The following is a 27,378-nucleotide window of genomic DNA, read 5'->3' as shown; positions in this document are numbered from 1 at the left end:
TTATTTAAACCAGGACTGGTTTATTTGCACTTACACCAATTTTAATTTACAGGAATCATAAAAACTGTAAGAGTGTCCATGGATATGACATCTTTAGTATAATCATGTACAGTTTTTGAAAGCTTTCGAACTGTGGTGCTAGAGAAGACTCTTGAGAGTCCCTTGGACAGCAAGGTGATCAAACCAGTCAATCCTAAAGGAAATCAGTCCTGAATATTCATTGGAAAGACTGATGATGACCCTGAAGCTCCAATACTTGGGCCACCTGATGCAAAGAGCTGACTTATTGGGAAAGACCCTGATGCTGGGAAACACTGAAGCCAGGAGGAGAAGGGGATGACAGAGGATGAGATGGTTGGATGGTATCACCTACTCAATGGACATGAATTTGAGGAAACTCCAGGAGATAGTGAAGGACAGGGAAGCCTGGCATGCTGCAGTTCACGGGGTCGCAAATAGTCAGATATGACTTAGTGACTGAAAAACAACTAGAATGATAAACCAGGTCACTGCTTCTCAGACTACCTTTAGTGAAGGACGACTCTCCCCCAACTCTACTCTGCCATATACTAATTATTTTGCAACATATAATAAAATGAATTTATGGAAAAATAAATGTAAAAGAAAAAATACAAGCCAACTTTTAAAAAGATTCATTAGATGTAAATTTACACTGTCAAGTTGCTGGTAGCATTTCTAAATGCTTACTCTTGATTTCTGTACTTATATTGTCACAGACCAGTGACAAAGAGCGTGCAGACTAGTATTGTTCTAGAAGTATACTTTGAAGAGCAAGAAACTAGACAATTTGCAAATTAAGTTGAGGTACAGTACCAACCAGTTTTAAACTACTATAAAATAAGTCACACAAATTCTGACTTCATTTCTTCATCCCTAGAAAGATCTGGAAGGCCTCTGATATTTTCTCCAGAGTCAGTCCTAGGAAAACTAGCAACTTTTTTTTTTGGTGCTTTTATTCATTCATCCAACCAATATTTAATGATAATTGATTATATACAATTTTCCTAAAGGAAATCAGTCCTGAATATTCATTGGAAGGACTGATGCTGAAGCTGAAACTCCAATACTTTGGCCATCTGATGCAAATAACTGACTCATTTGAAAAGACCCTGATGTTGGGAAAGATTGAAGGTAGAAGGAGAAGGGGACAACAGAGGATGAGATAGTTGGATGGCATCACTGACTCTAGGGACATAAGTTTGAGTAAGCTTGGGGACTTGGTGATGGACAGGGAAGCCTGGCGTGCTGCAGTCCATGGGGTTACAAAGAGTTGGACATGACTGAGAGACTGAACTGATTATGTATAAGATTCCTGGAATTCTAAACTGATTTAAGAATGGTACCTTTGTATATATATATCTGCCACATATTCTTTATCCAATCATCTGTCAGTGGGCATTTAGGTTCTGTCCGGGGCTTGGCTATTGTGAATAGTGCGGCTATGAACAGAGGGGTGCGTGTATCTTCTTAAATTATAGTTCTGTCTGGATACTACTCAGTCATTAAAAAAAATAATGCCATTTGCAGCAACATGTGTACAACTAGAGATTAGATTATCATACTAAGTGAAGTAAATCAGAAAGACAAATACTATATGATATCACTTAAACACATAATCTAAAATATGACACAATTGAACTTATCCATTAAACAGAAACAGACTCACAGACACTGAGAACAGACTGGTGATTGCCAAGGGGGAGAGGGCTGGTGGAGGGATGGAGTGGGTGGTTGGGGTTAGCAGATATAAAGCTTTACACATAGAATAAATAAGCAACAAGGTCCTACTGTGTACAACAGAGAACTATATTCAATAATCTTAAGATAAACCATAAAGAAAAAGAATATAAAAAAAGAATTGTGTGTGTGTGTATACATACATATATATATATATAATTGAATCACTGTGCTCTACAGGACTGTGCTCTATAGGAGAAATAAATGTAATATTGTAAATCAACTATGCTTCAATAAAAATAATGATAAAAAGCAAAAAAAAATACAGTCCCTGTTTTTAGGCATGGACATGGTAGTGGATAATAGCAATAATTTCTTTTATGTGTATTGTATATACTTCCAGTCATACATCCATAATCTTTCTCTCAAAAATTAATTTGAAGTAGCTTACTTTACAGTATAATGAGATAAAATATAGCTTTTTATTAGCCTCTCACTCTAATCTTGACTTTTCACATTATGCTGTAGTGCAATTAGAATAGGTGTTAATGCATCATTTTTAAAGATAGGAAAACAAGCTCAGAAGGACTGCCTCGTGTGCTTAAAATCACACAGCTTGTGCAGAACATAGCAGGGCATCACACTTAGGTTTGTTGCTTTCAAGCCCAATACCATGTTCATAGTAGCCTAGCCATAGTTGTTTTCTTTCACAATTCTTCAGCCATTTCATCTTTGGATTCTCTTTGGATAACCATCCACTCCCAAGCATCATGACCTGGTGACCCTCCTAGAGATGACAAGCCTCTGACCTGGGCTTCTACCTACATTTCTTTAGAGATAGCAGTCTTTTATTTTTCCTTTTCCAAATTCAGACTTAGCTGACTTATATTCTATTCATTCTTGAGTTTACTATATGCTAGATGACAGCACATCTGAAAAATCTGAATATATGATTCTATTTAATGGTAACTAATGGCCAACTATCTCCCTTCTTTCTGGGGGAAAACCTAGTTAAGACCACAAGACAGGGAAGGTTTGTCTTATGACCTCTACTCTCCTGGTGCTGTGTCCTCATCCCCAAATCAGTGACCTACACAGGAATACATTTTTTATTTGTTTAGTAAAATAGTCTCTCAGAGCATTCATTCATGTAAGAGTATAATGGTGGCCAACAACAAAAAGCATTAGCTACCTAGAGGCATTTTTGTGTTCTGTTCTCTTCACTACTGTGTTGCCATAGCCTAGCAACACATCTCTCACATGGTTAGGTGCTCAGTACACATTTACTGAATGAATGTTAAATGAATTTGTAATCTGCAAAGAACAGGAACAGAAACCAATACAGAAGTTTCCATCATTTGCCTTCACCGTATTCAGTGCTCTTATGCTTTTTATTTAATTCATCCTTATCTCATTTACCTCATTGCCTCTGGTTTCCCTTCAAATCTGTCTTCTGCATATCTGTCTGAATGATGGCTCTAAAATTCATGCCACTTCCTTGCCTTAAATGCCTTCTGTATATCTCTACTATCTTCAATATGTAATTCAAAAACATCAGGTAATACTAAAGGTGGTAACAGTAAAAGCAGGAAGAAGTCACCAAATACAGGGCTACTTAGAAGATGCAATTGATAGAAACTGAGATTGAGCTGGATGAGAAGTTGAGAGGAAAGCAAGCATTGGCAACGATGTTAAAGAAAGGGCTGGTGGGGAGGTTCAGGAACAACCTATGTGAGAATGCCTGCTTATTTCTCTGGTCCCATTCCCCCTCCCCCTACTCGACTCAAAATGTACAAAATCCAAAGAAACTCCCTTGGACTTACCTTACAATATGGTAAGGAATTCAGGGATTATAAACACAATTTTAAGACCTTAGTAATATATCTTTAAAAATATGTATTTTAATATTAAATGCAGTAATTTTATTAAATATAGTATGACATGTATTTATTAAACATAGTAATATATATATTTTTTAAAAAGTTGGTTACTTTCTCCATGTTAGTCAGTTTTAGATACCTGGTTTTCTCATTATGAAAGCAATAAAATCCTTAAAACTATATAGCCTACACACTTATGTTCTGTATAAGAAGAGAAATAGGTGGGAAAAAAAGTTAAAAGGTATCTCCCTTCTTTGTAGATGTTGGTTGTGAACAAAAGCCCAGAACAGAATGGGTTGTGGAAGCTATCAAGAATGGAAGAAAGATCTTGGGGGACTGTCTCAGTCCAGGCAAAAGGCATAGAGGAAAAGAGACTGTAGGATTTTAATGACATGAGATCTGGCATCAAATCTAGTGAGGTCCTCTCTTCCACATATTTATTAACTGGATGATCTTAGACAAGTTACTTAACCCCTTTAAAGTTCCACTATATATAAAATGAGAATTATAATAGCACCTACCTCATAGACCGATCGCTTAAATAAGTTTTTTCTCAACACAATGCTTAGCTTGAAAATGCTCAAAAATATTAATTCTTATTGTAGTGATTAACTATGAGTTAACAATAAAAACAACACCACCATGGTGGTCTCTATGGCATATGAGCAGAGTATGCCCAAAATGCTTTGCCATCTAGAAAACACATATTTTCCAAGATTTCCACATGGAATTTGTGTTCATTATGGTGTTTGCCTCACATTGGTATAAGTAAGGGAAAACTGACACAATTAACATTCCTTTCCAATAGCAGAAAAAGCCTTTCTCTTCTACTACAATAATCAATAATACAGAACAGACTTCTGGGACAGTGAGAAACCAAAACTAATTTATGAACTGTGATTGTGAAGATACACCACAGAATGGAGACTATTCCTCGGCCTGTTTCCTCCTGCTCCAAATCTTATGATACCAGGACATGGAAATAAGAGTTTATTGGAATCTAAGAGGGGTTATTTGACACATTCTGATTCTTATAAACCACTGAGACAATAGCTTCAGTCTATGAACAGTGGGCTCCAGACTTGAGCCTTCATCAGAATCCCTGGAAAGCTTGTAAAATTTGCAGATTTCTGGGCCTCAACTCAGTTTATTTTTAACAAGTTCCCAAAAGTGATGCCCATGATGCTGTTATGGGACCACACTCTAATAATCACTGCTTTAGAACTGAGAGGTCATTCTCCACCTAACAAGAGATTCAGACCATAAGCTATCCTTGACAATAATGTTAGCATTATTTAAAAAAGGTTTTTGGTGGCTTACCAGGTGGCGTCAGTGGTAAAGAACCCACTTGCAAATGCAGGAGACATAAAAAAGGTTCTTCTTGGAACACACCCTATTTATGGCCCCTGACATTTCAGTGTACATTATCAACTTTCTCTTGCATCACCACTCTCTTTCTAGAAATCTTGGCAACACATTTTGGTTCGTGCTTCAGCATGCTTTGTATTACATTTTCCCTGCTCTATCTGTATTGTCAAATTCTGCCTGTTGTATAACTGGAATCTTCCTTTTGATTTCACCTCTGGCCTAACAGTTTCTCTCAAAGATTTTGCCTCTTTTTTTTTTTTAATACAGAACATAAATATATCTACTAGAACTGTAATAGCATACTTCATCAGAATGTGCTTAATACCCAGCATATATTATTTTTAACCAAAAGCAAACTAAAACTAAAATATCAGTACTTGGAATTGGTCCTTTAGATATGTACAATGGGTTGACTTCTTTATCAATGTTACTAAAGATTTTGCTACTGAGTGTGCTTAAATCAAGGGATACTTGTGCTAAAAACCTACTAAACTATCACTGGCTTTTTTCATACTTTTAAATTAATTTTTTGTTTTGGTTTTAGTGTAAACCTTAATTTAAGGGCCTGTTATTGTTGCAGGAAGGGGGAACACTTCCAGGGTCCAAAACTGGACTCTTGTCTAACATTCAGAAATGAACTATCCGAGGAGACACATATGCTGACAAAGCAAGAGACTTTACTGGGAAAGGGCACCCGGGTGGAGAGCAGTAGGGTAAGAGAACCCAGGAGAACAGCTCTAGTACATAGCTTCCAGTCTCAGGTTTTATGGTGACGGGATTAGCTTCCAGGTTGTCTTTAGCCAATCATTCTGACTCAGAGTCCTTTCTGGCGGTCCATGCCTTGTTCAGCCAAGATGGATGCCAAAGAGAAGGATTCTGGGATGTGGTCTGACATGTGGTAACTCCTTTTGACCTTTCCCGAACTCTTCCGGTTGGTGGTGGCTTATTAATTCCATGTTCCTTACCAGGACCTCCTGTCATAAAACAACTCATGCAAATGGTTACTATGGTGTCTGGCCAGGGTGGGCGGTTTCAGTCAGTGTGCTTCCCCTAACATTATGGCCAACTATGGGCTTCTCTGGTAGCTCAGCTGGTAAAGAATCTGTCTGCAATGCAGGAGATCCTGGTTTGATTCCTGGGTCAGGAAGATCCCCTGGAGAAGAGCATGGCAACCCACTCCAGTATCCTTGCCTGGAGAATCCCCATGGACAGAGGAGCCTGGTGGGCTACAGTCCATGGGGTCAAAAAGAGTCAGATGTAACTAAGCACAGCCTCAGCATGGCTAACTATAATATTTAAGTATTAATCTGCAATACTATCTCAATTGGACCTCCCATTGTGCCCAATTTTGCATTTTAATTTTTAGAATAGCCAAATATAAATAATTTTTTAATGTTCCTCAAATATAAATACATGGCCAAGTATATGAATCTTAGTGAAGTTTTAGCCTTAACTTATTTATACTCTCTCTCATTTAAGAAGATGAAATGGATATTTGGATTTTACTTGTTAACAACTGTCTTCTTACAGCTGTGAAAAAATGAACAGGTTGCCATATTCATCAAAGAGAAACCACTGCACATGTGTGTTTGTGTGTGTCTTTAAAAAGCACTGCCTCTGAGCTATTTGTACTTAACCACAATGACAGTGACTACCATATAATAAAAGACTTCATTAATTTGTGCTCTGCTTTGGAAAAGAGCATTTAAATCAGCTCTGCAAATTCAGGGGATAGGTTTCTTTCCTAAGAAAGCAGAAAAGGAAATAAATAAAAACTCAAACCTAAAGGAAAATTAGCATAGAAGATGATCTGGTAAACTGGTTAAAAAAAAAGGTGAAAATGTCCTGTCTCCTATTAGTTGAATTTGCCCTTAAATTCCAAAGACATTTGGTTTTATCCAGTCACTATACTTCAAATAACCATACTTAGGAAAAAATAACTGTCAACTAAACGATCTCTTTATTAAGAGGGGAAAAGGTGGGAGAGCAATGAGTAAAGACTAGCCAGTACAGAATGGATTTGGAGCTGGGGAAAAAGGAGGTGGGGAAAGATTTCAAGTTCTTCTTTCCTCTGTTTTGATGTGTGCATACTCTACAAAGAAAAATTTTAAATTCCTTTTTTGATGACTGTTAAACCATTTCAGATTATGTCACTCATCAAAGTTAGCTCAGATGTTCTAAATAAGAACATTTTCACATTTAAAAAAAGTTTTTCAGATACCTATCTTGAAAAAATAAGAGCTGTTCCACAGCTTATAATATATGGGAATATTCTGTAACCTTTATATTTGGTAAAAAATAAATTTTGGTAACATGTTCTCTGGTGACAATGTGAAAATTCAGGTACACTTATGTTGGTGGCGTACAAATTGGTATAACACCTAAGGAAATTGGTTTGCAATATCTATTAAGATAAAAACATACATAACCTTTGACCTAGCAATTCCTCTTCTGTGAATTCAAGCTGCATACACAATTTCACATTTGTGGAAAGACACATGTGTCAATGATAAGCATTTGAGATATCATTTGTAATAACATTTGTTTATCAATATGTGACTGATTATAAATTATATTCTATCCATTTAGCGGGATTCTACACAGCTATTAAAATAAATGCAAAATGTATTGATATGGGATAGTCTCAAAGACATTAAATAAGAAAACTGCATGTTCATATTCAATATTTGCTTTGCATATAATACTTCTGAAATGACACAGAAGTTGGTATAAGTGCATGGATTGGGGAAAGTGTTAAGTAGAGCAGGGAGCCCAGAGTAGGAAGGATACTTCACTATACTCTCTTTGGGACCTCCTGAATTTTATATTCTGATCATATTTCCTATTCAAAATTAATTCAAAAATTTAGAAGCCAATGGAACCTCAAGATGCAAATAAGTCTGAAACAACTGAGTTAGTCAACCTTATTTCAAGTTAAACTCAAAATTTTAGTTCCCAAGAACGAAAAGTCTAAATCTTTTACTTCTGAATGTAATTAAACTTATTATATACAGAAGGCAACAGTCTTATCATAGGCCATGCAAACTTAGGACCAAAAAAGTACTTTTTAACAACATATTTCTTAAACAGGCATTTGTAAAATGAAAAAACATCCATTCTTTGCTTTTTCTGACATGCCAAGTTACTTCAGCTTAAAGCCTGTCTCTGTAAAGTAAAATAAAGGAAGCTTTGTAGTCATCATTAAATGTCTTCACTGTAAGATTTATTGCCATAATTGTGACAGAGCAAATGATTTTTTTTCTTGGCAGCAAAAATAGTCTTAAAAAGAAACTAGGTATTGTTTTTTCTTTTCCAAGCAAAGTATAGATACCCCAAAAATTACATGGTGTCACAGAGCATGCCATAGTTAAAAAAATGATGCACTGCCTTCTCTTATTAAGAAAATTACACAGTTAACTCTTCGTACCTTTGAAGGATGTCTCTGTCTGATGAATTTTGTTATTAGAACAACATTCAGCTGCAAACTGTGTATTGAAACTAACCCATTCTGGACTTAATGAAGTAGATTCTGAATAAAACAGATATGTCATAGTAACAGATACAAATTCTACAATTGTGGCTGAACATTCCAAGGTTTTTAATGTAGCTATTTGTGAGAGAACAATAAGAAATGTAAAGGATCCATATTCTAGCAAATAACTGACAAGTAGTTTATTAACGTACTAGAGGAAGGAACCGTGCAGTTTTCTGCATTACTATTTGCAGAGATTTAATATCATGGGGTTCAAGCTACTCACTCACTCATTTTTTCTGATTTGGTCAATGAGTCACCTCTCACTGGTCTCATTGCTAGGTACTGGGAAATCCAAAAGTAAATGAAATATAGGTTATCTTAAAGGTTAGTGATAAGGAGGCTGGGGGGAAGTGAACACAGAAAAAGATAAACGTAATGCTAACCCACTCCAGTGTTGTTGCCTGGAGAATCCCAGGGATGGCGGAGCCTGGTGGGCTGCCATCTATGGGGTCGTACAGAGTCGGACACAACTGAAGCAACGCCGCAGCAGCAGCAGCAGCAGCAATGCCATATAAGAAATGTAATAAGAGAAGGAAAAAAAAGCATTAGGAGCCTGGAGGAAAGTCATCTAATTCGGCTTGAAGCATGCATGGGTTTGTGAGTCTAGATAAGGTGGAGTGGAGGGGGTCAAGGAACATTACTGGGAGGGGGTGATAGTAGAAGGGAGTTTTAGTGAAATGCTGCAGTGTGTGTATGTGTGTGTGTGTGTGTGTGTGTGTGTGTGTGTATGTGTACAGCAAAGCAAAATTGCAGGGGGAGGGAGGGGAATGCAACCCTAAAAAGGTATAGAGGTGAGGAATATCAAGGTGAGGGATGGGGGTGGAGGACAGCTTTAAGTAGCTGTGTCCCTTGCACACACTGTGAGTGTAAGAGGGAGAGAAAATGAGTATGAGAGAAGCAGGATTCATACAGAAGATTCCAGCAACAAAATGCTTGAATAAGGATCGAATATAAGCAAAATGCAGCAAGAATCATATACTTGGTCCTCCTTGAATCTACTTACTTCAGAAATGGAAACTTTAGATATTAACTATATAATTTGGGTTGGGGGGGACAATTAGCATAATAGAGACTGGTAGTAATCGGGTTATTTTGCTAATTAACTGGAACTTTTACAAAGAACATTTCCTTAAAGGAAAATATTGTGTGGAATGTTGCAAACCCACAGTTTGCAACTGACAAGCACAATTCACTGGTCCTTAGGGAGTTGAAGTTTGGTCTGAGGGCATTACTGCTAGATAAAGCTTTTCATTTGAAAACCCTTAAAAAATCTGAATTTCTAAAAAAATTTTTTAAAATACTGAGCAAACTATAAGAAGAAAAAATCATTATCAATACTAAAAGTAACTGTGATAAGGCAGGATAAAGCAAGATGAAGTGACTTTTTAGAACATACATTTGTTCTATCAATATATATTCTTTTTTATTGTGGTAAAATATATTGTGGTCTCAAGCAAGATAACTTAGGCTTCCTTACAGCACGGTGGCTGTGTTCTAAGAGAGCAAAAACCTAGACTGCCAGGCTTCTCCAGTTCAAGGCCCAGAAAATACCTTCTGCTGATTTTTATTGGTCAAAGCAAGTCACAAGTGAGCATAATATAAAAGTTGGGGAAATAGATTCCACCTCTTGGTGGGGGAAAAGTGACAAAGCAATTGTGATCATCTTCAATCTACCACAATATTTATATTCAAAATTATGAATTTATGTACCTAAAACAAAACAAACAACAAACAAACAACAAACCTCTTTGTCTCTATTAGATTTTCTGTAAGGTCCACATGCTTTGGTTGCTTTAAGTTGGGAGAAATATCAATCACCTCAGATATGCAGATGACACCACCCTTATGGCAGAAAGTGAAGAGGAACTAAAAAGCCTCTTGATGAAAGTGAAAGAGGAGAGTGAAAAAGTTGGCTTAAAGCTCAACATTCAGAAAACGAAGATCATGGCATCTGGTCCCATCACTTCATGGGAAATAGATGGGGAAACAGTGGAAACAGTGTCAGACTTTATTTTTTGGGCTCCCAAATCACTGCAGATGGTGACTGCAGCCATGAAATTAAAAGACGCTTACTCCTTGAAAACCTATGACCAACCTAGATAGTATATCCAAAAGCAGAGACATTACTTTGCCAACTAAGGTCCATCTAGTCAAGGCTATGGTTTTTCCTGTAGTCATGTATGGATGTGAGAGTTGGACTGTGAAGAAGGCTGAGCGCCAAAGAATTGATGCTTTTGAACTGTGGTGATGGAGAAGACTCTTGAGAGTCCCTTGGACTGCAAGGAGATCCACACAGTCCATTCTGAAGGAGATCAGCCCTGGGATTTCTTTGGAAGGAATGATGCTAAAGCTGAAGCTCCAGTACTTTGGACACCTCATGCGAAGACTTGACTCATTGGAAAAGACTTTGATGCTGGGAGAGATTGGGGGCAGGAGGAGAAGGGGACGACCCAGGATGAAATGGCTGGATGGCATCACGGACTCGATGGACGTGAGTCTGAGTGAACTCCGGGAGATGGTGATGGACAGGGAGGCCTGGCGTGCTGCGATTCATGGGGTCGCAAAGAGTCGGACACGACTGAGACACTGAACTGAACTGAACTGAAGGTAAAGGGTTAAGGGGAAATGGTAACTTACTGGTGTGTACTGTCATAACTGGCATGTTTATTTCTGTGTTCTTTTTTTTTATAGATCTGAAAAGGAATTTGCATCCAGAATATATTTTGCAAACTTTTACACTGATGCCAAAGACACTATAAGAAAATGACAAACATCCTTTATGAATATTGGGATAAAAATCCTGGACAAAATACCAGCAAATCAAAGTAGTACATTAAAAGGATTATATACCATGACCAAGTGGGACCTATTTTTGGAATTTGAGAATGCGTCAACAGACAAAAATTAATCAAGGTAATATATCACATCAATAGAATGCAGAAAAAAAAAACAGAATTATCTCAATTGATGCAATAAAAGAATCTGACAAAGTTCAACACCCTTTCATGACAAAAGCACTTAGTAAAGCAGAAATAGAAGTTAACTTCCACACCACAGTAAAGGCTATACATGAAACATCCACTGCCAACAACACAGTGGTGAAAGACAGAAAGCCTGCCTGCCCAGAACAGGGAAAAATGCCCACTTTTGCCACTTCCAGTCAACATTATATGAGAAGTTCTAGCCAGAGCAAGCAGGCAAGAAAAGGAAAGAGAAGGCATTCAAATTAGAAAGGAAGAAGCAACACTATCCCTATTCACAGCTGACACGACCTTGTACCTTAGAAAACCCCAAAGATTACATATACAAAGTTAGAGCTAAAATTCAGCAAGGTTCTGTGGTCTTATTTTAAGCTTTCTGATGATACTGTTGTCTTTGTTTTCTCTCTTCTACTGGTTATACGATTGTTGCTCTATTGGTATCTTTTGCAGTTAACAATAGTGGGGAATTCTGAATTAACTCTATAGCAATCTAGATAGATTAAATTTAGCTATATCTCTTTAATCCTTAAGGTCATAAAAATAAATTTTGATTCTACTCCCTTATAATATATGGCCAAAAAATCAGTGTCCCCTTAATTTTCCATGGTCTGTCTTTACTACAAAGTTTTTATTTCATTTAGGGTTTTAGATCCAGCTTATTTTTATACATCATTTTTGTCACTTGACTCTACTTTTTCACACAATAGTTCTAGGATTTCTCATTGAATTCTGCAATTATATCTATAATAGTTTATTAATAATTATCTAAATTTTCACTGTTTCCAGAAACCCACCAGTTTTTTTGACACTTGCTGGATCTATCTTCACGTATTCTTCTTGGGAAGGACACATAGTGATATATTCTTTAATCCTTGCCTGACTGAGACTCTTGGCATAGATATGTCATCTAGATTTTATAATGTAATTCTTGCTTCTCAATCTTTTTATGCCTTGAAATTTTATAGATAACATTCTTTTTTTTTCTTTCATTAAAACTGAAAAAAAGAAACTTGAGCATTCTTATTGCCGTGTATTTCTGAAAAGTGATTATATAATTCTTCCTTTTGTTCCTGAATTTAAGTTTTAAAAATTATTACTGTTTATTTAGATGTGGTTGCTTAGTTGATCAGTCATGTCGAACTCTCTGCAACCCCATGGACTATAGCCCACCAGGCTCTTCTGTCCATGGGATTTCCCTGGCAAGAATACTAGAGTGGGTTGCCATTTCCTACTCCAGATTTAGATGTAGGTTCTTCTAACTAATTTTGCCTGCTGCTGCTGCTAAGTCGCTTCAGTCGTGTCCGACTCTGTGTGACGCCATAGATGGCAGCCCACCAGGCTCCTCAATCCATGGGATTTTCCAGGCAAGAGTACTGCAGTGGGGTGCCATTGCCTTCTCCCAACGAATTTTGCCTAGACCCTGGTAATTCACTTTGAGTCGTGATTTTTCTTTACTCAGGAAAGTTTTGTCTATTAAATCCATGACTATTGCTTCACTCATATTGCTCTGGTTTCTGAATTTGGAAAATTATTATCCAAGTCTGACTTCACATATATGCCTTTGATATTTTTTTTCTTACCTCTGCATTTTTTACTCTGCTTCTGAATGGGTATCTCCTGTATCTTTCAGAGTATAGATATGAATTTAGAAATTATTTATGCTGTCTATAATCAATATCAAAGCAAATTTATATTTTTCTATTACATTTTTTCTTATACTATTTCCTTATTTTAGCTATATTTTTATCTGACTTTATCTCAGCTTTGATTTTTTTTTTCTATGCTTGCTTGCTCTTTATTCAAAGAAGCTCTTTAACTTTTCCTTTTTTAATCTTTTTGAGAAACCAAGCAGAAATCTTTTCTCATTTTTACCAGCTTCCTATAGGATAAGTCAGGCTTTTCTGAGGCTTTGGGGTAATAACTTCTTTCCCTTAAGTAGCAATATTATTAGCCTTCTTTTTTACAAAAATGGTTTCCCAGATGGCTAAAATGCAGGAAAAGAATATTAACTAGAGGTAGAAAAAGGAAAAATAAGGAGAATGACCTTAAATAGATCTAGGGATCAACCAATATAAAATGCCTAGCCTGTAGGCCCATGCTCTTTGGTATTTGCGGATGGCTATTTGGACTATGTCTGTAAGAAGCAAAGGGCAGTACACCAGCCACGGTATCCATAAGGCAAATCCTTAATAACAAAGAGCAATTGTTAGGAGAAGCTCAGATACTAAGATAAGGTAGAAAGTGTCCTTGAGGTCACATATACAAGGGATTCTCTGTACTGTAATTGCTCAATATCCTCAATAATATTTGAGAGATAACATGATCAATTTCATATGGCTAATGACATGGACTAAGACTTTACCCCAAATGCAATTCAGTAGGAAGATATTTAGAGTGTGTCCAAGTGTATGTGGATTTCATTCATATTCTTTGAGTGGTCCCCCATAAGCTCTGCTTCCTTCAGGTAGGCTTTTGCTGTGTTTTGGACAACTTGACTTTGAAATTATTCTCTTTGGCAATTATCTGGAATATAATTATTTTCTTTTTCAGTGCAATTTAAAACTATATCTTAATGAAATGTCAAACTAGATACCCCTCCCCCTTATGAAAGTACTAGAGCTTAGCAAAAAACACATGACTGAAAAAAATGAACATAAAGCTGGTCTATTTCCATGCAGAGGATTACCAGAAGTCAAGGCATTACCAATGAGCAGAATGAAAATTCTTTTTAGAAGATAATTTCTATCTTAATTCATGGACAAATGACAACTAAAGCCCCAACATTCTACTTCTAGACTTTGACTGCAACAATTTTAGCATGGAAATCTTTACTGTAAGTATACTCAAATACTCAACTGTATCCATAACACCAACTCAATAAAGTATTAGGAATGTATTATTTTGAGCAATGCTATCTTCTGTTGTGTTCTCTAAAACACTGTCACCTAAATAAAGCAACTAAAGCAACACAAAGCAACTAAATGAGTTGATTATTGTGCTGTGCTTAGTCACTCAGTCACGTCCAACTCTTTGTGACCCCATGGACTGAAGCCAGCCAGGCTCCTCTGTCCATGGAATTCTCCAGGCAAGAATACTGGAGTGGGTTGCCATGCCCTTCTCCAGGGAATCTTCCTAACCCAGGGATCGAATCGGGGTATCCTGTATTGCAGGCAGATTCTTTACCAGCTGAGCCACCAGGGAAACCCAGAGTTTATTATTAAATATACATAAATTAAAATTTGGGGCAATATTACAAAAGTAAGTTTTTGGCTTTAAAAGTCAGGTATCCATCATCATGCTTTGATCAAAAAATGAGGTCATATCTCTTGTATATTTGAAAATTCTTTTTTGTCTATAGGATATTCTTTCCCCATCACACTAAACAACTGCTGAAATGGTCTCGCCTAAATCTTTGAAGGGCTTTTGATGAGTTTTTCTTTATAATTTAGTGTCCTCTTTGGGGTAGGGGTAGTGAACTGACAAAAAATTACAAATCAGAAATACCACAAAATCTTACTGAATCATTAACCTCTATAACATTTTTTCAAATAGGAAAAGAAGTACGTCAAGGCTGTATATTGTCACCCTGCTTATTTAACTTATATGCAGAGTACGTCATGAGAAACGCTGGACTGGAAGAAACACAAGCTGGAATCAAGTCTGCTGGGAAAAATATCAATAACCTCAGATATGCAGATGACACCACCCTTATGGCAGAAAGTGAAGAGGAACTAAAAAGCCTCTTGATGAAAGTGAAAGAGGAGAGTGAAAAAGTTGGCTTAAAGCTCAACATTCAGAAAACGAAGATCATGGCATCTGGTCCCATCACTTCATGGGAAATAGATGGGGAAACAGTGGAAACAGTGTCAGACTTTATTTTTTGGGCTCCCAAATCACTGCAGATGGTGACTGCAGCCATGAAATTAAAAGACGCTTACTCCTTGGAAGAAAACCTATGACCAACCTAGATAGCATATTGAAAAGCAGAGACATTACTTTGCCGACTAAGGTCCGCCTAGTCAAGGTTATGGTTTTTCCTGTAGTCATGTATGGATGTGAGAGTTGCACTGTGAAGAAGGCTGAGCGCCAAAGAAATGATGCTTTTGAACTGTGGTGTTGGAGAAGACTCTTGAGAGTCCCTTGGACTGCAAGGAGATCCAATCAGTCATTCTGAAGGAGATCAGCCCTGGGATTTCTTTGGAAGGAATGATGCTAAAGCTGAAACGCTAGTACTTTGGCCACCTCATGCGAAGAGTTGACTCATTGGAAAAGACTCTGATGCTGGGAGGGATTGGGGGCAGGAGGAGAAGGGGACGACAGAGGATGAGATGGCTGGATGGCATCACTGACTCGATGGACGTGAGTCTGAGTGAACTCCGGGAGGTGGTGATGGACAGGGAGGCCTGGTGTGCTGCGATTCATGGGGTCGCAAAGAGACGGACACGACTGAGCGACTGAACTGAACATTTTTATACATTTTTGGTTTTGTGTTCTTGGGTAACTTTTCTCCAAATTATTACAAGATCATTTGTGAAAGTGTTTATTTCAAAAACTGCCTGAGAATGTCTATTTGTCAATAGGCAGAACTGTCTCTCCTGGAGATTTCAGACCGAGACAATCCCGCGTGGAAGAGGTTAGTGGGAAGATCATTCGGTGTGCTTTCTCCCACAGTTCCCCTCTCCCTAAAAGACAGAGAATAGTAGAGAGAGGATAAAATGAGTTTCACTGTGTGGCTTGAAGGCATGAAGAAATCTTAAGGGGCTCTGTGTAGCCTTAGGGGGCAGTGGCAACAGGGTTAGGCTTGATGGAATGAGTACACGTGGCCCTACTGGCAGCTTCCCTGAGTCTCCTTAGAGCTAAGAGCAGAGAGGTGGTTTTCCCAAAAGAGAAGCCTAAGCTATGTCCCTCTGAGCTGTCAATTTGCACCTTCAGGAATTCCTTGACTATATGTTACCACAATGATTCAACTAAAGCTGTCCTCATGGCAAACAACAAAACTGTTTCCCCCACGGAAATGGAGCATGTGTATGTCTGCATGTATATATGGGATGGGGAGGAGGGATCCTTAAAGAATATAATACCAAATTTTTCAAGTGTCAGTGTAAAATATGGTAAAAAACATCCACATGCAAACCAATTATCCCTCTGCCTCTCCAAAAGAAAGACTGTTCTAGTGAGGAACCGACCCTTGTGACAAACCAGAATGAAATGGTACAGTTTAAGGAGAATCTTTTCATTGGGAATACATAAGCCTGGGAGTGCTTGGAGGGGCTGATGAGGGCCACAGTATGGAGACCGCTCCCATATCCATAGATGCTGCTGCTTAAGGCTATATTTCAACACGATGAACATCATTACTGTTATATGACAAGATGACAAATAGTACCCCATGAACCACAACACATAAAAGGGAAAAATAACATTTTCTCACCTTGGGAGGGCTTGAGAGGTCCATAGAGCTGCAGATGCTGGCTTATATTATTTTGCCAAGAAGGTTTCAACCTAGAGATGGTTCAAAGAGCAGAATTTTAACTAAGGAGGAGGCTGAGATAAAACAAGCATTTAGCAAGAAGTCAGTCTGGGCAATGCAAGATGAACTTTGATGAAATATTCTAAATCTAACTTTCTATAAAGGTCTCTGATTTCTCTTCTTTACATCTTTATGTTTGAATAGGTGAATATGATCCCCCCAAAGTAGACTATCCCCAAATAAGAGAAAACAAAGCAGTGCCCTAATAAACACAGACTTCCAAACATTCAGTTTCCAGTTCTCACCTTGCCTGGATATCACTTATGAGTAGATAATTTCTTTTCATTGCTTCTCCAGGCTGCAACTAGATAAAAACCTATCCATGTGATCAACAGTCATTTTGTTAGTCAGCTCCACTAACAGATGCAGGCTCACACATCAAATCTGCTGTCATTCAATTGAGCTGTCTCCTTAAATATGCAGGCTTGATTGAGTGATTCAATTTTTCACAGCCTGATCAAACAAATATCATCCAGAATGGCTATTTTTTCTCACTCTGGATTGTTTAAGTTCAACAAGTGTCAGGGGAATTGAATGGGCCCCAGTGGTAGCAAAATCAGCTGAGTGATTCTTTGAAGTCCCTGTTCTTACAAGGGAATGATATTGGGCATTTGTAGATTTCACCCAAAGCACTGCCAAAGACTGTTCAAACTACTGCACAATTGCACTCATCTCACACGCTAGCAAAGTAAGCCTCAAAATTCTCCAAGCCAGGTTTCTACAGTACGTGAACCGTAAACTTCCAGATGTTCAAGCTAGATTTAGAAAGGCAGAGGAACCAGAGATCAAATTGCCAACATCCATTGGATCACACAAAAAGCAAGAGTTCCAGAAAAACATCTACTTTTGCTTTATTTACTACACCAAAGCCTTTGACTGTGTGGATCACAATAAACTAAGGAAAATTCTTCCAGAGATGGGAATACCAGACCATCTGACCTACCTCCTGAGAAATCTGTATGCAGGTCATGGAGCAACAGTTAGAACAGGACATGGAACAACAGATTGGTTCCAAATTGGGAAAGGAGTACATCAAGGCTGTATATTGTTACCCTGCTTATTTAACTTATATGCAGAGTACATCATGCGAAATGCTGGGCTGGACAAAGCACAGTCTGTAATCAAGACTGTCAGGAGACATACAGATGGCTAACAAACACATGAAAAGATGCTCAACATCATTCATTATCAGAGAAATGCAAATCAAGACCACAATGAGGTACCATTTCACACCAGTCAGAATGGCTGCGATCCAAAAGTCTACAAGCAATAAATGCTGGAGAGGGTGTGGAGAAAAGGGAGCCCTCTTACACTGTTGGTGGGAATGCAAACTAGTATAGCCACTATGGAGAACAGTGTGGAGATTCCTTAAAAAACTGGAAATAGAACTGCCTTATGACCCAGCAATCCCACTGCTGGGCATACACACCAAGGAAACCAGAACTGAAAGAGACCTGTGTACTCCAGTGTTCATCGCAGCACTGTTTATAATAGCCAGGACATGGAAGCAACCTAGATGTCCATCAGCAGATGAATGGATAAGAAAGCTGAGGTACATATACACAATGGAGTATTACTCAGCCATTAAAAAGAATACATTTGAATCAGTTCTAATGAGGTGGATGAAACTGGAGCCTATTATACAGAGTGAAGTACGCCAGAAAGAAAAACACCAATACAGTATACTAATGCATATATATGGAATTTAGAAAGATGGTAACGATAACTCTATATGTGAGATAGCAAAAGACACACAGAAGTATAGGACAGTCCTCAGGACTCTGTGGGAGAAGGCGAGGGGGGGATGATTTGAGAGAATAGCATTGAAACATGTATATTATCATATGTGAAACAGATTGCCAGTCCAGGTTTGATACATGAGATGGGGTGGTCAGGGCTGGTGCACTGGGATAACCCAGAGGGATGGGATAGGGAGAGAGGTGGGAGGGGTGTTCAGGATGGGGAACACAATGTACACTCATGGCTGATTCATGTCAATGTATAGCAAAACCACTACAATACTGTAAAGTAATTAGCCTCCAATTAAAATAAATAAATTTTAAAAAATGAAATAAAAAGCAAGAATTAAAAAAAAGACACAGATGACAGCACTCTTATGGCAGAAAGCAAAGAAGAACTAAAGAGCCTCTTGATGAAAGTGAAAGAGGAGAGTGAAACAGTTGGCTTTAAAACTCAACATTCAGAAAACTAAGATCGTGGCATCTGGTACCATCACTTCATCGCAAATAGATGGAAAACAATGGAAACAGTGACAGACGTTATTTTTTTTGGACTCCAAAATCACTTCAGATGGTGACTGCAGCCATGAAATTAAAAGATGCTTGCTCTTTGGAAGGAAAGCTATAATAAACCTAGTTCAGTTCAGTTCAGTTCAGTCGCTCAGTCACGTCCGACTCTTTGCGACCCCATGAATCGCAGCACGCCAGGCCTCCCTGTCCATCACCAACTCCCGGAGTTCACTCAGACTCACGTCCATCGAGTCAGTGATGCCATCCAGCCATTTCATCCTCTGTTGTCGCCTTCTCCTCCTGCCCGCAATCCCTCCCAGCATCAGAGTCTTTTCCAATGAGTCAGCTCTTCGCATGAGGTGGCCAAAGTACTGGAGCTTCAGCTTTAGCATCATTCCTTCCAAAGAAATCCCAGGGCTGATCTCCTTCAGAATGGATCTCCTTGCAGTCCAAGGGACTCTCAAGAGTCTTCTCCAACACCACAGTTCAAAAGCAATTCTTCGGTGCTCAGCCTTCTTCACAGTCCAACTCTCACATCCATACATGACTACAGGAAAAACCATAACCTTGACTAGGCGGACCTTAGTCGGCAAAGTAATGTCTCTGCTTTTCAATATGCTCTCTAGGTTGGTCATAGGTTTTCTTCCAAGGAGTAAGCGTCTTTTAATTTCATGGCTGCAGTCACCATCTGCAGTGATTTGGGAGCCCAAAAAATAAAGCCTGACACTGTTTCCACTGTTTCCCCATCTATTTCCCATGAAGTGATGGGACCAGATGCCATGATCTTCGTTTTCTGAATGTTGAGCTTTAAGCCAACTTTTTCACTCTCCTCTTTCACTTTCATCAAGAGGCTTTTTAGTTCCTCTTCACTTTCTGCCATAAGGGTGGTGTCATCTGCATATCTGAGGTTATTGATATTTTTCCCAGCAATCTTGATTCCAGCTTGTGTTTCTTCCAGTCCAGCATTTCTCATGATGTACTCTGCACAGAAGTTAAATAAGCATAACAAACCTAGACAGCATATTAGAAAGCAGAGACACTACTTTGCCAACAACGGTCCCTGTAGCCAAAGGTATGGTTTTTTCAGTAGTCATGTACAGATGTGAGAGTTGGACTATAAAGAAAGCTGAGCACTGAAGGATTGATGCTTTTGAACCGTGGTGTTGGAGAAGACTCTTGAGAGTCCCTTGGACTGCAAGGAGATCAAAACCAGTCAATCCTAAAGGAAATCAGTCTGGAAAATCCATTGTAAGGACTACGCTGAAGCTGATGCTCCAATACTTTGGCCACCTAATCCAAAGAACTGACTCACTGGAAAAGACTCTGATGCTGGGAAAGATTGAAGGCGGGAGGAGAAGGGGATGACAGAGGATGAGATGGTTGGATGGCACCACCATTGTGATGGACATGAGTTTGAGCAAGCTCTAGGAGTTGGTGATGGACAGGGAAGGCTGGTGTGCTGCAGTCCATGGGTTGCAAAGAGTTGGACACAACTGAGTAACTGAACTGAGATTTCAAAATAAGTTTGTGGGCACAAGGATGGTCCAAATTGTATTCTGGTAAAAACTCAGTACTATTTAGGAGCTGTGATTTTAAAATTTAGTACTTTAGCTCCTAGGTAACCTCCACCTCTGACACAATTTATTTACAGCATATTTGTGCAATGATTAGGTCTTGGCTGTTTGGATGGTGGTGGTAGGAGACACAGGATTGACACTGAGCTCTAGAGGTGTGTGTCACATGCAAAATCAAGTTTATATAAGGGGTGAGAACAAAGATTCACATTTCAGAGCATCGGATTTTGCTGACATACTTGTAGAAAATTCATGTGTTTTCTATATATAGCTTTCATTGTTGCCTCTGTATTACCTCTTCATGATAGGTTATCAAAATCTACAAAATAATTGGGAATTTCAAGGGTAAAAATAAGTGGTGCAGAGAAGTCCTGATTAAGTGTCTAGGCTCTGGACTACACTGTCATGTTCATATCCCGCACGCACTCATCATCTAGTAGCCATTTGACCACAGATGAGTTAATTCCTCTGAACCTCAGTATTTGCAGCTGTGAAAAGGGGATAATACCAGCAATACCTGACAGCACTGGAACGAGGATTAACTGACCTAGTGCACACACAGCTTTTAGCACAGTGCCTGTAACATTACATCCATTTAATAAACGATCATCACCATTTTGAGATGTGACAAAAGTAATCTTTGGGAAGGTAGCACTTGCTGAAGAGGTACTTTTACCATGTGAACCAAGTAAAACCAACTTGATTAAGGGTTTGACTACCTGATTTCCACATTTTTCCTTGTTTGCCCTTCTTTTAATTTTCTATCCATTCACCATTACAACTTCATAATTCTCAATACAACTCAGTTCAGGAAAATTCTGCTAGAAGACAGCAGAGTGGGAAGATGATGGGTGTTGCAGTGCTCCCCATGAAGATGAACAGAATGAACAAATAAAAAGAAACCAGTCATCTACCACTCAGCGTAGGCAGCTTAGCAGAGGAATTGATATAAGCTTTCTGTTGAAACACATTCTTACACAATGTGAGATATATCAATGACTTTCTTAGCTATCATTAATATGGAGTACCAAGGGGTGAAGACAGGTATGTCTGTGTAATGCCTGACCCTCCGTGCATGCATACATATATATTTATGCTCACAAAAATGCAAAATTTCCTTGACATTAATCCTCTTACATTTACAATAAATTCTGTCCTCAACTCTGCAAGACATTGCTGGCAAAAGACACAGTTGCTGGATAAGCATTTGATGCACTGACAGCAGCCCCTGGACTCAAACATTGATTTGCTGGTGTTCTGCCATCTTCTATGAAGTAAAGATCATGTCCTTTGCATCAATGATAGAGAAATCTTCAAAAAAGGGGTTGGTTAAAAATGAGCATTTTAGTAAAAAATACTTGCTATTCCTCTGTCACTGCCTGAGATAGGAAGATGTGGAGTCAATTTAGTGAGCTTCAATTGCAGCTGACTTTGGAAGGAATAATATACTCATGTCTCTATGGATGCATATTGAATAGGGAGTTCTTTCCAGAGCTGTGATTCTGTAGATTGCAACCTGATCAGACTTCCAAACAGAGTCTCCCCTTAAAACAGGGAGTGGTAAAGCGCTAGATCATGGAAAACCAGTGATTCAAGGGCTTCCCAATTAATTTCTAAAACATATATGGGAAGTTCTCCATTTTAATTATTTTCTTTTTTTAATATAAATTTATTTATTTTAATTGAAGGTTAATTACTTTACAATATTGTATTGGTTTTGCCATACATCAACATGAATCCACCATAGGTATACACGTGTTCCCCATCCTGAACCCCCCTCCCTCCTCCCTCCCCGTACCATCCCTCTGGGTCACCCCAGTGCACCAGCCCTAAGCATCCAGTGTCATGCATTGGACTGGCGATTCATTTCATATATGATATTATACATGTTTCAATGCCATTCTCCAAAATCATCCTGCCCTCTCCCTCTCCCACAGAGTCCAAAAGACTGTTCTATACATCTGTGTCTCTTTTGCTGTCTTGCATACAGGGTTATCGTTACCATCTTTCTAAATTCCATATATATGCATTAGTATACTGTATTGGTGTTTTTCTTTCTGGCGTACTTCACTCTGTATAATAGGCTCCAGTTTCATCCAAGTCATTAGAACTGATTCAAATGTATTCTTTTTAACGGCTGAGTAATACTCCATTGTGTATATGTACCACAGCTTTTTATCCATTCATCTGCTGATGGACATCTAGGTTGCTTCCATGTCCTGGCTATTCTTGTCACGCTTGACATCAGGAAGATGTCTGTAAAGGGGCTAAGCATTATAGATAAGCAAGATCAGGAACTACCTTCATGAGACCTCAGAGGTGTAAGAAAGGGTTCTCGCCCCTTACAGCCCATACGCAAACCCTATGATGTCTAAAATGCCACATAAAACCTGCATGCTAAAGTCATTTTCTTTGAAGTTGCAAGTTTGGTAGGGAGGAATTGAAAGTAGCTGAGGTGGTGAGTATCTGAGGAAGGGACAGTGCAGTTAGAGGTCTTCCTCTATGCTGTCATGCTGTTTTGTGCAGCACCAGCTTCAGAGGTAGTAACAGTGAGTGACCTTCAGGGAATGAGACTATAATGAACTGCTGAGTGGATGCAATTAAAATGAGCACAAAATTGAAAAGCAGCAATGTGACAAAGAAAACTGGCTCTATTTTGGGGAGACCTTTTGAAAAATATTCCACATGTAACCTGAGATGCCAACACTACCACATAATGATTTTACTTTCTCAGAGGAAGTGTACACAAAAAACAGACAGTGAAGATCTCAAGCAGGGTATCCCAGGGTATCTCTTCTATACAGTGAGTTGTCTGTTGGTGAGAAGAAAGAATGTGTAAAACCATTAAACATTCTAGTTAAAGCCCATCTTCTTCTTGAAATCTCACATTTTGCCTTTTATATTTCTATAAAATAATAAGCAGACACTCGTCCATTGATGTTCCAAGTGAGACATGAGAACATAGTGTTTGGCCATTAACATGGTCTTTATTCCTGTCTTAAGTTAGACAAAAAGAGGTGGGAAATTTTTCCTTCTCTTTGTAATGATTATCTAGCAGTGACAGCAAAAGCTTGGCTGCAGGTCCTGAGCAAAATTCTTTGGGATTCAGCAGCATGGTTAAGTGTCCTATGGGAAGCTTTGATGCCCATGAATGTTCAGATAGCTGAAGACAACCACTTCCAGGCAGAGGACAGGTTTCAGGAACACTTGGCTTTGCAATTGGTAAGGAATGAAGAGAGAATAAAATCCTTGAACTAGTTTCTTTCTTGGCCTCATGTGTCTTATTGGAAAGCAAGAATAATTGAATCGAGAAAGCCTGCATGCTAGGTGAGTCTAGAAAGGAGCCATCTTGGCAGCTTTGGTCAGGGTACTAGGGAATCGTTGGCAGGTAAAAAAAAAAAAAAAAGCAAAACCACGATGGTAACCATGATGGTGTGATCACTCACCTAGAGCCAGACATCCTGGAATGCAAAGTCAAGTGGGCCTTAGGAAGCATCACGACAAACAAAGCTAGTGGAGGTAATGGGATTCCAGCTAAGCTATTTGAAATCCTAAAAGATGATGCTGTGAAAGTGCTACACTCAATATGCCAGCAAATTTGGAAAACTCACCAGTGGCCACAGGACTGGAAAAGGTCAATTTTCATTCCAATCCCAAAGACAGGCAATGCCAAAGAATGTTCAAACTACTGCACAATTTTACTCATCTCACACACTAGCAAAATAAGGCTCAAAATTCTCCAAGTGAGGCTTCAACAGTACATGAACCATGACCTTCCAGAAGTTCAAGCTGGATTTAGCAAAGGGAGAGGAACCAGAGATCAAATTGCCAACATTCGTTGGATCATTGAAAAAGCAAGAGAATTCTAGAAAAACATCTACTTCTGATTGACTATGCTAAAACCTTTCATTATGTAGATCATAACAAACTGTGGGAAATTCTTAGAGATGGGAATACCAGACCTGCCTCCTGAGAAATCTGTATGCAGGTCAAGAAACAACAGTTAGAACTGGACGTGGAACAATGGACTGGTTCCAAATTGGGAAAGGAGTACATCAAGGCTATATATTGCTACCCTGCTCATTCAACTTCTATGTGGAGTGCATCATGCAAAACGCCAGGCTGGATGAAGCACAAGCTGGAATCAAGATTGATGGGAGAAACATCAATCACCTCAGATCTGCAATGATAGTAACCTTATGGCAGAAAGAAAAGAGGAATGAAAGAGACTCTTGATGAAAGGGAAAGAGTAGAGTGAAAAAGCTGGCTAAAAACTCAACATTCAAAAAACGAAGATTATGGCATCTGGCCCCACCACTTCATAGCAAATAGATGGAAAACAATGGAAATAGTGAGAGATTTTTCTTTTCTTGGGCTCCCAAATCACTACAGATGGTGACTGCAGCCATGAAATTAAAAGACATTTGCTCCTTGGAAGAAAAGCAGTAACAAACTGAGACAGCATATTAAATAGCAGAGATATTACTTTGCCAACAAAGATCCATATAGTCAAAGCTATGGTTTTCAGTTCAGTTCAGTTCAGTCACTCAGTCGTGTCCGACTCTTTGCGACCCCATGAATCGCAGCACGCCAGGCCTTCCTGTCCATCACCAACTCCTGGAGTTCACTCAGAGTCGTGTCCATCGAGTCAGTGATGCCATTCAGCCATCTCATCCTTTACCAGTAGTCATTTATGGATGTGAGAGTTGGGCAATAAAGAAGGCTGACTGCCGAAGAATTGATGATTTTGAACTACGGTGTTGGATAAGACTTTTGAGAGTCCTTTGGACTGCAAGGAGATCAAAACCAGTCAATCCTAAAGGAAATCAGTCCTGAAAATTCATTGGAAGGAATGATGCTGAAGCTGAAGCTCTAATACTTTGGCTACCTGATGCAAACAGCTGACTCATTAGAAAAGACCCCAATGCTGGGAAAGATTGAAGGTGGGAAGAGAAGGGGACGACAGGACGAGATGGTTGAATGGCATCACCAACTCAATGGACATGAGTTTGGGCAGGCTCTGGGAGATGGTGAAGGACAAGGAAGCCTGGCATGCTGCAGTCCTTGGGGTCGGAAAGAGTTGGACACAACTGAGCGACTGAACAACAACAACAAAAGTGCATAACTTAGGGATGTGGGAATTCACCTTTTTATCATGAACATTCCTCAAATGTAACTCCATTGAATAATACAAATGTAAGACACTATTTACATGTTAAGAAGAAATGGTAGAATGTCATGCTGGGTACTGGACTCATGAATAAGAATAGCTAGTAATATGCCTCAAAAAGAAGCAAACTGCTCACCATGATTAAGCATCAATTTGTGAATGGTCACTGAACTCCGCTGCTTTCAAAGTTCTTCCAATCTGTCTAGCTGAGTGTACAGTTTTATGTCTCATGGATTTACAGGAGAAGGTTCTATTGTTTGAATCTCCATTCATCTTTATATTTCTTCAATTTAATTATTTAGAGCTTAACTATAACTTGCGCCAGGCACTGTCCAAGTGCAGGGGCTTCTGTGATAAGAAAATAAATTCAATTTCATTTCTGTCCTCATAGAACATTCTAGAAGATGCAATAGGCATTAATAAAATCATCATACTAATGTAAAATTCCATCTTTAGTGATAGGAAGGAAAGGTTAATTGTGTTGTCAGAACAGAAGCTGGGTTAGTAGACATGGTCTGTGGGGTAAGGAAAGTGTACTGTAAAAAAACAAAGACACAGATGACACCTAAATTATGAACTGGATGATTTAGGTAAAGAGGTCGGGGGAAGAGAATTCCAGGCAGAGGTAATAGTATTTGCAAATGCCTTGTGGCAGGAAAAATCAGGGCATATCCAAGGGATTAAAGAGGCCTGAGCTGCAGAGAGTAAGGGAACATGGCAGGAATGAGGTTGGTGAGGCAGGACTGGATCTCATAGGGCACTGTAGGCCACTTTAAAGATATTGTTTGTCCTTAGATTATTGGGAGACCTAGAACTATCAGGTTTTAAAAAATTGGTAGTGCTGTAAAACAGGATATTCTTATTTATTTTTAATGTTCAAGACTTTCATACAATGCAGAGTGTTTCTAGAAAACAGGGTATTTCTGAGGGCTGTCACATGTGACTCCTTGGGTTGCATATTGCATTTTCACATCTTACTTAACTGTTGTGACTGAATAGACTTCAGGGCAGCCTTGGATAGACATTCTCTGATCAGCAAAAATGGCGGATTTCACTAAATGGAGAATCAAAAGACACACTTCAAAGTGAAAGCTGTGGGAAAGGAATCTAAATTGGTTAAGTGTCAGATACATCCATGCTGTCTCCTTTATATCTCGTTGTTGAAAAAGCTAACACTCCTCTATTGTATTTGTGGGTATGAGGTGTCTGTGTATGTGTAAATTCTCCAAAGCAAGGAGACTGGAATTCATTACCTTATATCCCCTAGCACAACAGTAAAGTCAGAAATACTTGACCTACAAAAATGCAAACTTCATGCTATGCACCAGGTAAAGTCTCTATTAATTTCTATTTTATTATATAAGCAATTAATATTCACTGTAGAAGCAGTAGG

The sequence above is a fragment of the Oryx dammah genome, unplaced genomic scaffold (genome assembly GCF_014754425.2).
Source record: "Oryx dammah isolate SB20612 unplaced genomic scaffold, SCBI_Odam_1.1 HiC_scaffold_18, whole genome shotgun sequence".
Lineage (NCBI taxonomy): Eukaryota > Metazoa > Chordata > Mammalia > Artiodactyla > Bovidae > Oryx > Oryx dammah.
Note: the sequence above shows the minus strand (reverse complement) of the source record.